Source organism: Bradysia coprophila, unplaced genomic scaffold (assembly GCF_014529535.1).
Source record: "Bradysia coprophila strain Holo2 unplaced genomic scaffold, BU_Bcop_v1 contig_297, whole genome shotgun sequence".
NCBI lineage: Eukaryota > Metazoa > Arthropoda > Insecta > Diptera > Sciaridae > Bradysia > Bradysia coprophila.
Window position 1 is genome coordinate 1,480,184 of NW_023503555.1, and position 10,344 is coordinate 1,490,527.

Sequence of the window (10,344 nt, forward strand, 5' to 3'; positions counted from 1 at the left end):
GGAGTCACGCTCGACCGTTCGCTAACTTTGAAACAAGAAGAAAATCAACACAAGAAAAAACTTGCTGAACAAATTAACCGGCACCACTTGGGGTGTATCCGCATCGTGCCAACAAACAATGAATACGATGAATACTGCTGCTCCTCGTGGATAAACAGCGCACACACACAAAAAGTAGACACACAACTCAACGAAGCCATTGAATCGTAACTGGTACGGTCGGATCTATGGGGAAGCAGTAATGAAACAAGAAATGTTTCCTCCATAATTATTTATTTATTGAGATCTGAACTCGATGAGAGCTGAGATGGATCTGCTTTTCTCCGATACATAAATCGTTCTTATATACCAATCTAAATGTCAAATGAACAAATCATGAACGTTCTGGAAAACGTCAAAACTAAACGACAGTTTACAACGAGTGCGTTTAGTGCGCGCGAGACAAATGTGTGCAGTGTTGCCACATAACTCCCCTCTTAGAAAAGACTAGGGATTTTGACAAAATAGAAAGAACTCGCAAAAAAAATGAATCACAAATCAAAATCTTAAGCTAAACACAATGTAGAGTTTTTACAAATTAATATAAAGTTTCATATAAAATCGTTGTGCGAAATGTGCTGTGCTGATACATTTGGATTCGTGAGCCACGTGGATCGGAGAGTAGGTACATGTTTGTCCAATTCGCTTGTTGTGCTCCAATAATTTTCAATGGGTTCACTACGGTGGGAACTTGTCGTTGATGCTTCGGATATTCGACTGGAACATATTCGAAAGCGAAAGATTTTGAACTGCCCGGAAACATTCTTTCGTGAAGAAAGCTGAATGTTTGATCGAGGGCTTTTGATTTAAAATCAAAAAATGAATGGCTTGTGATCAGTCTTGCTTGCAGGCTTCCAACCCAATTAGAAGCGCTTGATCAAAGCGTAAACGCATAACGATTCACGATTATAGGTGGATAGGTGAACAGTCGTTGTATTTGAACTGATTAACTCCACCGATCGCTGCGTTGGTAATATGGAGCTCATATTAGAAAATTGACTTGCTCAGAGTCATAGTAAAGGCTTGGAAAATAAATCAACCGTAAGAGGCAGGTTGCGTTGGTTGACCGTTTAAGCGAGGGTAGCTTGACGGAGTCTGACGATGAACAAGTTTGAGTTTCTTGTAATCGGAACCAGAACTCTTACATCTACAACGTGTGAGTACGCTGAACGAAGCGAGTACGTGTTAGACATTTGAAACCTTCTGAATAGGGAAGTGGTTTTGACAATATCAATACGTAAATGGAAACCTTTAGTTATTCCGTATGGAATACGAATATCAACCGAAAGAGGCAGTTTTGCGTTCGTTGACGAGTGCAAAGAGCGGTTTGAAGACCGAATAGGCAGATATTGCTAGCTTAGCAACGTGTTCCGTGAGGGGAACGATCGAAACTGCCGCGGGACATTCAAAGCTGTATACATCATATCTCACAATCAATCGACGATAGCCGACGAAGATTGAGTTTAATAGAGATAGTTGACGGTCAGTCAATTACTTTTAAGGGCAACGTGACCGCCACGAAAAGTGAGAATTAATTACTTGTAAGCGTCAAAGGATGACAGAAAAAGTCAAATCCCGTGCTGTCATAATTCTAAGTGTAATTTTGAATTCTTGAAACTTGAAGGTACTCGGAGAAATTGCGAAGCGTGTCTTTGTCGCAGCAACGCTCGAGAGCCGGAGGGCCGATGAGGAAAAATTTCCGGAAAAACGCGTTAGGTTAAGTTTTTCAAAACCATCGGACGCCCGAGATGCCATGAGTGAGGTTGAAAACTGATGAACTGGGCTTACGCCAAGCTAGTGAATCAGCATCGATTACCACCAGCGGGTGAACTTATAAACAACAGACACGCGTTGAATAAACATTCATAATCCGCACAATGATGAAAAAATGTCGTGTTACCGCGCACGGATGTGCTCAAGAATTTAAGCGCCTGGCTTGATGCAAAAATGATCATATCTACTGCAATTACCGGAATATAGCAGAAGCTAGGGATTCCCATGCTCGATAGATAATGAGAGCTGACATCGAAAAGCAAATATACTTTTAACCAGGTATTGCTTAGCCTTCCAAAAGTAACGGCTACCAGGCTACTTTCGTGACACAGAGGGTTCTGAGCAGGGAAAGTGAAACCTTTAGTTGGTAAACATTATTGAAGCTTTCAACCTTTAATTTTCGTTCTATCAGGTGGGCTGAGCAGCCGAGTCTGAGTAAGAGAACGAAAGAGCTGAGTTAGAAAGTAAATCGCAGGTGGAACCGAGAAACGAGTCGTTTGTCGAAAAGGTTCCAGCTGAGACAAGAAAACTAGTGACGATGGTAGTCAATGGATTCGTGCGATGCAGAAGGACAGGCTTAAATCGTAACTGTGCATAGAAGACACAAAGTCCTGGTCCAATTACTATTCAACGAGTTGAAGAGCTCAACGAACGAAGTGTTGATGCGTAGTTAGGACGTTGGAGCGAAAGTTCTCTTGTCTGTGTCATTAAGTATCTTTAAATTTAATTCGGGTGAACAGTAGCAATTAATTCACGTATGAGCTAAACTGTGTTCCGAGATTAAATAATTTGACTGCGCTTAACGGCTATAGCAGTCTTCATACTTCGACGATCTTATAAAAGTTTGACTAACCAATTTGCTAGCAAAAATGAATTGGTTGTAGTCCTGAGTAGGTGTTTTGAGCGACGGGCTCACCTAGTTGATGACGCCATAAAGCAAACAGTACACTACTGTTATCACAGCGTTGAGCTATCAGTGTGACTACCTTCACGTGCTGTGTAAACTTTGCTGAGCGTCAGTCTGACCAACTGAATTTTATGGCTGCCAGCCAGTTAAAATGAATTGGTTGAGAATGTTGCTGAAGAGAAAGGTGCTTTCTCGTTGAGAGCAGAAATTATTCTGATTTATTATGACTGTGCTAGTAGGTAGCAGTCAGAAGAGTTGCTTGAAGCTACTCGTGATCACCGATATGCTATGACCTTATCAGAAGCCTGACTTGTTCAGAGTAAAAACTTTGTGAACATCGCGTTGACCAATTTGTGTATTTTAGCAGGTAAGATTATGCTAAAATAGAAATTGGTTATAAAAAGACGTGTTCGCAGCATAAGGCTGAACGTCGGGGTCACCAATTTATGGGGAAGCAGTAATGAAACAAGAAATGTTTCCTCCATAATTATTTATTTATTGAGATCTGAACTCGATGAGAGCTGAGATGGATCTGCTTTTCTCCGATACATAAATCGTTCTTATATACCAATCTAAATGTCAAATGAACAAATCATGAACGTTCTGGAAAACGTCAAAACTAAACGACAGTTTACAACGAGTGCGTTTAGTGCGCGCGAGACAAATGTGTGCAGTGTTGCCACAGATCCAAACCTCTGCCATGGCTCTACGCTCTCTGTGATAAAGCACCACAAGAAGTAAGAAGGCAACACGCTTTTCTAGAGAATACCAAAAAGTCCTGTCGATTCCCAACATACCTCTCGGCTGTAATTCCGGAAACCGTCTATCGCCACAGCAACGCAAGTACACGAACACATCTTCGACACCAAAGATGGAAAGTGACATGGTAAGACTATGGTATGCAAGCAGTATTTTTCGTTTTCGCCTCGTTAGGACAAGACAAGCTTAAGACGTGTCCTGAAAAAATTCTGCTTTCGTCACAAGTCACGAACTACGTTTTCTGTGCCGTAAGGATCATAATGAGACGAAAAACAAAACAAAAACATTACAACAATTTCAGCTTTTCTTAGAAATCACTTTTCGATCGTAGGTGCAGTGACGAAATACGTCGAATTATGATTCTAAGGCCCAGAAACTCACACTGGTGCAATTTAAACAGAATTCGTACGGGCGAATAGTCGTAGTATTATAAGAGTACTATCCGTCCGTACGGGCGAATAGTGTCAGTATTATAAGAATATTACTCGCCCGTACGGGCGAATAGTCTTAGTATTATAAGAATACTATTCGCCCGTACGGACGAATAGTGTTAGTATTATAAGAATGCTACGTATAATACGTATAATTATTTGGATAGTTACGAAATCTATTACTTGATTTGATCCAAGTATTTTCGAAAAAATCAAAAATTAAATCTATTACTTCAATTGTTTTAACATGTATTTAATAATAATAAGGCGATGGTACCTGGAACTTATTGCTTATTTTTGACGTCACTGTCGATAACAGATGTATCCGCCTGTAAAGTGTATTTGACGCGTCGAATTGCCGATGTTATAGTAAAAAGAGATGATGCTACACAACGCACTTGTGTGGTGCGTTGTACTACATTAATTTATCATCGTTCAATGCCAAAACATAGAAGTCCGCAAGATGAGTATCATCAAAAAATTGATCTGCAGATTGGTCATTGCAAAATGATGGCGAGATTTAAGTCACTGTGTAGTAGTCAGTTTGAAATTTCGTAATACAGATTTGACATGCTTTTGTTATCCCTAGGGTCGAAAGTGGCTTATTAGACACCCAGGTAAAACAAGAAATTTCGTTTAAGTTTCAAAAGCATTTAATAGTATTTTCCATGACTAGGGATAAAATTATGAAAAGTAGAGTTTTCGTGTGAATTTTGTTGGTTCGAGGCGAAGCCGAGGTCAATAAACACACAAAGACTTTTCATTTTTATCCCGAGTTCAACAAAATTCACAAGAAAGCTCTTATTATCAAGTTTTTATACTTTGTTATGTATCAGGTATTTATATAACAATTGATAAAAAGTTGAGTTTTCGTGTGAATTTTGTTGATCCGAGGCGAAGCCGACTTAAAACGAGACTTTTCAATTTTTATACCGAGTTTAGTAATGAATTTTTCAATCTTTGGAAACTAAACCAATTTTTTTGTTTTTCCTAGGTGTGTAATAAGCCACTTTCGACACTAGGGAAAACAATAGGATGTAAAATAACTATTAAAAAATTAGGAATGAAAAGTAGAGTTTACGTGTGAATTTCCCTTTGCCTCGAAAATAGACACACAAAAACGATACTTTCATTTTTATACTAAGTTACTGAATAGATGAAGATACACTAAGTAATGCTTGAAACAGGAAAAGTACGGTTTCCGACGCATTAAGTGTGTACGTACATTGTTGCAACCTATCACAAACGGCAACCGTGTTATGGTGAAATAATTACATCTGTTACGTCTCTATGTTTCAGAGTTTTTCTTGCAAAATCTTTTACTTCATGATGTTGTTAACAGATGACCACAAATTACAAAATGGTTGAGAGTCTTGTAAAATTCTTGAAACCTCATTTTTCGTGGAAGCAGTTTTCTTGAGAGTTGTACAACCAAGAACGTGTAACATGTTAAAAATTTTCATCGACTTTATATGTGTTTCATAGCTCTTAAAATTCCCGGCAAAACAAGCTGCAACACGATATTTTTCATTTCGAATCATAGGAACTACGAGTATTAGATGTGAGAAACCAGGCGGGAACACTTTTAAATATTTCTCCATTGTAAGACAATGTTTGAACTTCGAAGTACACCAAACTGTAGGTAGAGACCCTAGGAGTAATTATCATGCAAATTCAGTGCCATCCCAATTTCACGGTCAAGGACAAAAACTCGCATTTGGGTGCGAAAGGAAAATTCGAACTTTAAAATGTTTTATCAGTTTTATAGCAATTAAGAGTCAATTTTGGATCGAACATACACGCAAGCCTTGAAAAGTAAAACAATTTTTGAAAAACGCTGCACTTTATTGTGCAACCCACAAGTGTGGCTCTGGTGGATGTTTTTTATGGAGCTGTACTCAGCTGTACATATTCATTATGAACGCCAGGCATTGACACTGTTTCGTCATATCCACATTGTTCGCAGTTAGTTGAGTCCTCTGAAGCCTATAAAATTCAGATGGTAATTGAGGGAGCAGTGACCTGTGAGGATGTTAGTGAGCCTTCTAATGTTTATCTTACTAAGAGACAGAAACAATTATGATGACCTTGGCCAGTGATGCAGTTTTTAATGACTAGCAATGCGTGTCTCTTCCACTAGTTCGTATAGGACTTCTTTTTCCATTGATTTAATGAATGACCTGACTCATAAACCTTCATTTTGAATCTATTCTGATGAATTATTTCACATATCGGATCTCTTTCCGAACAAGTATACCGATCCTATATATATCGCCGAACGTTAAAATCATGTTTAACTACCGATTTAACACAAGCATCCAATGTTTTTCGGATATAATATTTATATTGAGCTAGTCGTCCATTAGGTAACTTATATCCGATCCGATCAATTTTCCCGATTGAAAGGCATCAAAAGGCATAACAACAACAATGTTGAAGATTTAATCTATGCAAGCATTATACAATGATGGTATCATAACTAATTATAAATTTGTTTTGTTTATTCTATCGAAAAGAAATATCAAGTTACACACATCAAACTTTCGGGAGAGAAAGAAGACGACGAGAAAAAAAAAATTGAAAATCAACAAAAACCTATAAACTTTTCCCAATCTTTTACAACCCAAAATATTTACTTCATTTAATCTAATTAAGAATGTAATACATCCACTCATATAATCAATTTGATCAATAGTTTGAACATCAAACCAAGCGTGCGAGAGACTGCAACAAAAATAACAACAGTAAAAAAAATATTAAAAAATAAAAATTAAATAAAAACGAAAAAAGAAAAAAAAAAACAAATTACAAAACCTGACAAAATAAAGACTTACCGCGAGCATGTTTTTTTTGTTCGTTTGTGACCGCGCTGGGTTTTACTATCCGACGGTTTTTGTTGTTGTTGATGTTTTTTGAGCCATCACATCTGATTTTGATTTCTGAAAGTGATATTTCATAAAATGCTTGGAATTTTATTAAAACGAGAAGAAGAAGAAGAAAAAAACTACGAGACATACAGAAGAGAAATAATGTTTATAAAAATGACTATGCTAATTCGGTTGATGGAAGCTATAATTCAATATGTATCGTGTTTTCTTAGTTCAAACCGAGAGAGTAAATCAGTTGTAACATTTTATTTATATTTAAAAAAAAAATTTTTTTCGTTGAATTTCTTCTGTATGGTTCGGAAAAAAAGGTTAAACGAATTGAAACGTTAGTATAAATATTTTTATCAACACGACCATCAACATATTCATCAGGAAGTTCCATCAGATTTGTATTAAGACGAAGATTGAAATATTGATTCGAATATCTTGTTTGAGTTTTTTTTTCATTTCTTATTATTAACCCGACTGGAGTTGCTTTGTTAAACGTTTTCTGAACGGCAAGTGAGATAATCATTGAAATCTGCTACTTCTTTTGTTTGGTGAGGTCATCCTGTTTTTAAATTGAATCCAAAGAGGCAAGTTAGAATTTTTCGTTTTTACTTTATATGATAGATGGAACGATGCAAATTTTAGATTCAGGAACATGATCGTCATAAAATTTAATTGCAGTTGCAATACGGGAGAGATCCGAACATCCGTATTTATGATAAGCAATACGTTCTACCACTGCTTCGATCTATGAGAAACTTCAATACGTCTTTCGACGTTTTTCATTAGTATGCAGTTCAAAAATACAGTTCCTCATCATGTCATGGGACAGAGCTCAATACAATGCTGTAAGAACACTAGACCAATTTGCTGGCACGAACAAGTCTAGTGAATCATAGTTGAAATGACAAAGGATATAAACACTGACAGTAATGCAAACGCTCAGTTATGCAAGGATCACTACTAAGTAGTACTTTCAGGTGAATTTAGTATTGTTGTCTAGAGTGTTATGTGTTATGATCGGAGCGAGACGACCGAATACCAGTTAATTATAACTTGCATTGAGGTACTTGCCAAAGTATTTGTATCCCTTTCAACGTCTTACGATGAGAGCGAGAGGACCGAAAACCAGGTTATTATAGCTTGCTTTGGGGTAGTTGTCAAAATATTTCTTTCTCTTTCATCATAACACTCTATTGCACGAACGTCATTTGCGTCAAGTTGCAACTTGTGGTGATGTGAATTCGATTCCATAGAGTATTATACAAGTTATAATGAACTGGTCTTCGATCTTCTCACATAACATGTTGCATAAGCAAATACTTTGACAAGTACCCTAAGGCAAGTTAGAATTAAATGATCTTCGGTTTTCTCGCTCTGATAATAACATTCTATACAAACTTAGCAGGTGCAACAACATTAGTCACTAAGAAAATACGATGGTGGCAACACTACTAAAATGAATGAATTAGGGTGAGGTAAAGCTACAAACAAGCGAACAAGCGAGTTAACCACATATGGCTTAGTCATCTGATGTTTGATAATTCAACAAATGTAATGAAACTGCTTCGTATCAATAGAAGAATAGAAGGTTGAACTTTACATTAAAATTGTCTGTTCTTTTAGCTTTTCGCAACATGAATGAAAGAAATTGTAATTTCTGAAGTTGCGTCGAATATGTCGGGTTAAGTTGAGTTTTAATTTCAAAAGTCGGTCCAACCAGAAATTAATTTTTTGAGACCCAAAGAACTCTTTCATCTCTACTACAATTTGTGTATATTTGAACTTGCTCCTTTAGGCCATTGACTAGAGCATCACAAAAAAGATCTTATTTGCATGATGGTGTCGCGCTGTAAGTACTAGCGAAATCAGATTTTTGACACTGACTATCTTAATACCACCCTAAGCTATTGAAAGGGTTGTGATACAAATTAATGTAAGACAATATTTTGCTATCAATGTCAGCACTAGCGAGCTAATCAATTATATACTTGCCGTTCTAAACGGTTAGTTGGTCTGAAGAACAGAATTTTTTTATCAATCTGACTGACAAAATCCTTCGCAAAATCTATGTTTAATTAAAGAAAAATCGCGCAACCAACGCAAATACGACAAACAAAACAATTAACTCAATTAACGACTGTACAAACTGAAACCAGAAAAGAATCATACAATCAAGTAAATGTTCGCCAATTTCGTTTCAGTTTCTTTTTTTTGTTATTTTTTGTATCTACATCACTTAAATATAGCAGAGTCCCATTCATTGTTATAGAAATATATTACTCTTGTTACGACTTATACGATTCTTTAATTGATATATTTTCTTGTGTATAAAAATCTCATAAATAAGCTAACGCTTTAGCGGAAGTGGAGTTCATTTTAATTGTCCTTTAACATAACCCAACACATTTAACTTTCTTTGACTACTTGTGCGATGATGTTACATTTAACCGATTTTTTTCTCTCTTCTCGTCTTTATTGCATATACACGCATGTTTGATTCATTGTAATAGATGGGTTTCATGTTGGTAATAAGTTTCATTCAAGAATTGACGAACACTTGTTTTCCGAGTTGTAAGATCGCAACGTATTTTTAGTGTTTGTTTTATTTCTTAATGTGCCATTTAATTTAATGAGTTAAAATTATGTCTCTTGGGTGCTTAAAGTGGTGTTGGACGTTAATTGAGTATTTGTATTATGAACTTTATGAATGCGCTAGAAACACTATGCATGGGAATTGGTAATTGTTTGAATTTGGCTTGAATTTTACTTTAAATAAAATTTTCATTCAATTAAATTTGGGCTAAATTTGCTATCTTGTAGAAGAGTTTGTTACATGTTCTTGTTGCATTACCCTGATGAAATAATTCATTCGCATAATTGAGGAAATACTTCTGAAGCCAAGAAATATATTGTAGAGTGAGCTATTTGTTATCGACGGCCGCGACCGTACTAAGCAATGCACTCTAGTTGATGGGCTTTCTTAAAGGAAAATTTTAGTTAAAACAAATGAAGTAAAAGATTTTTTTAAAATCTCTTGAGAATGATCAAAAGAAGTAACTGATTCCATGACTAACTAACTGATTCCATTAAAGCTTTATTTCGGGTCAGGTTAATTTTCCTGTTGAAAACCTGATTGAAGTCAGGTCAGGTTTAGGTCAAGCCTGAAAACATATATTCTAAATCAGGTCGACCTGAGTCTGCTCGGAGCAGGAATCGAAGGTTATTAACAAACTAGGCCAATTATTATTCTCGTGTGCACATTTACACAATGAATTTTTTCGCATAAGGAACCTCAACTAAATTTCCGTCTATTTCGTTTGAAATCACTTCAACCATCAATCATTCAAAAATAATCTCACGCTCATCAACAATAATACATCGACGAAACAAAACAAAGCAAAAAAAAAATTTCAAATAAAACAAAATGAATCGCTTTATTTACACTCCAACTCTCAAACTTAATTGTTTAATGAGTTTTCAACCACAAACAAAATGCATTCAAATTTTCGCAAAGTTCCCATTCATTTAGCACTTAAATGACAGTGATGTTGATTTT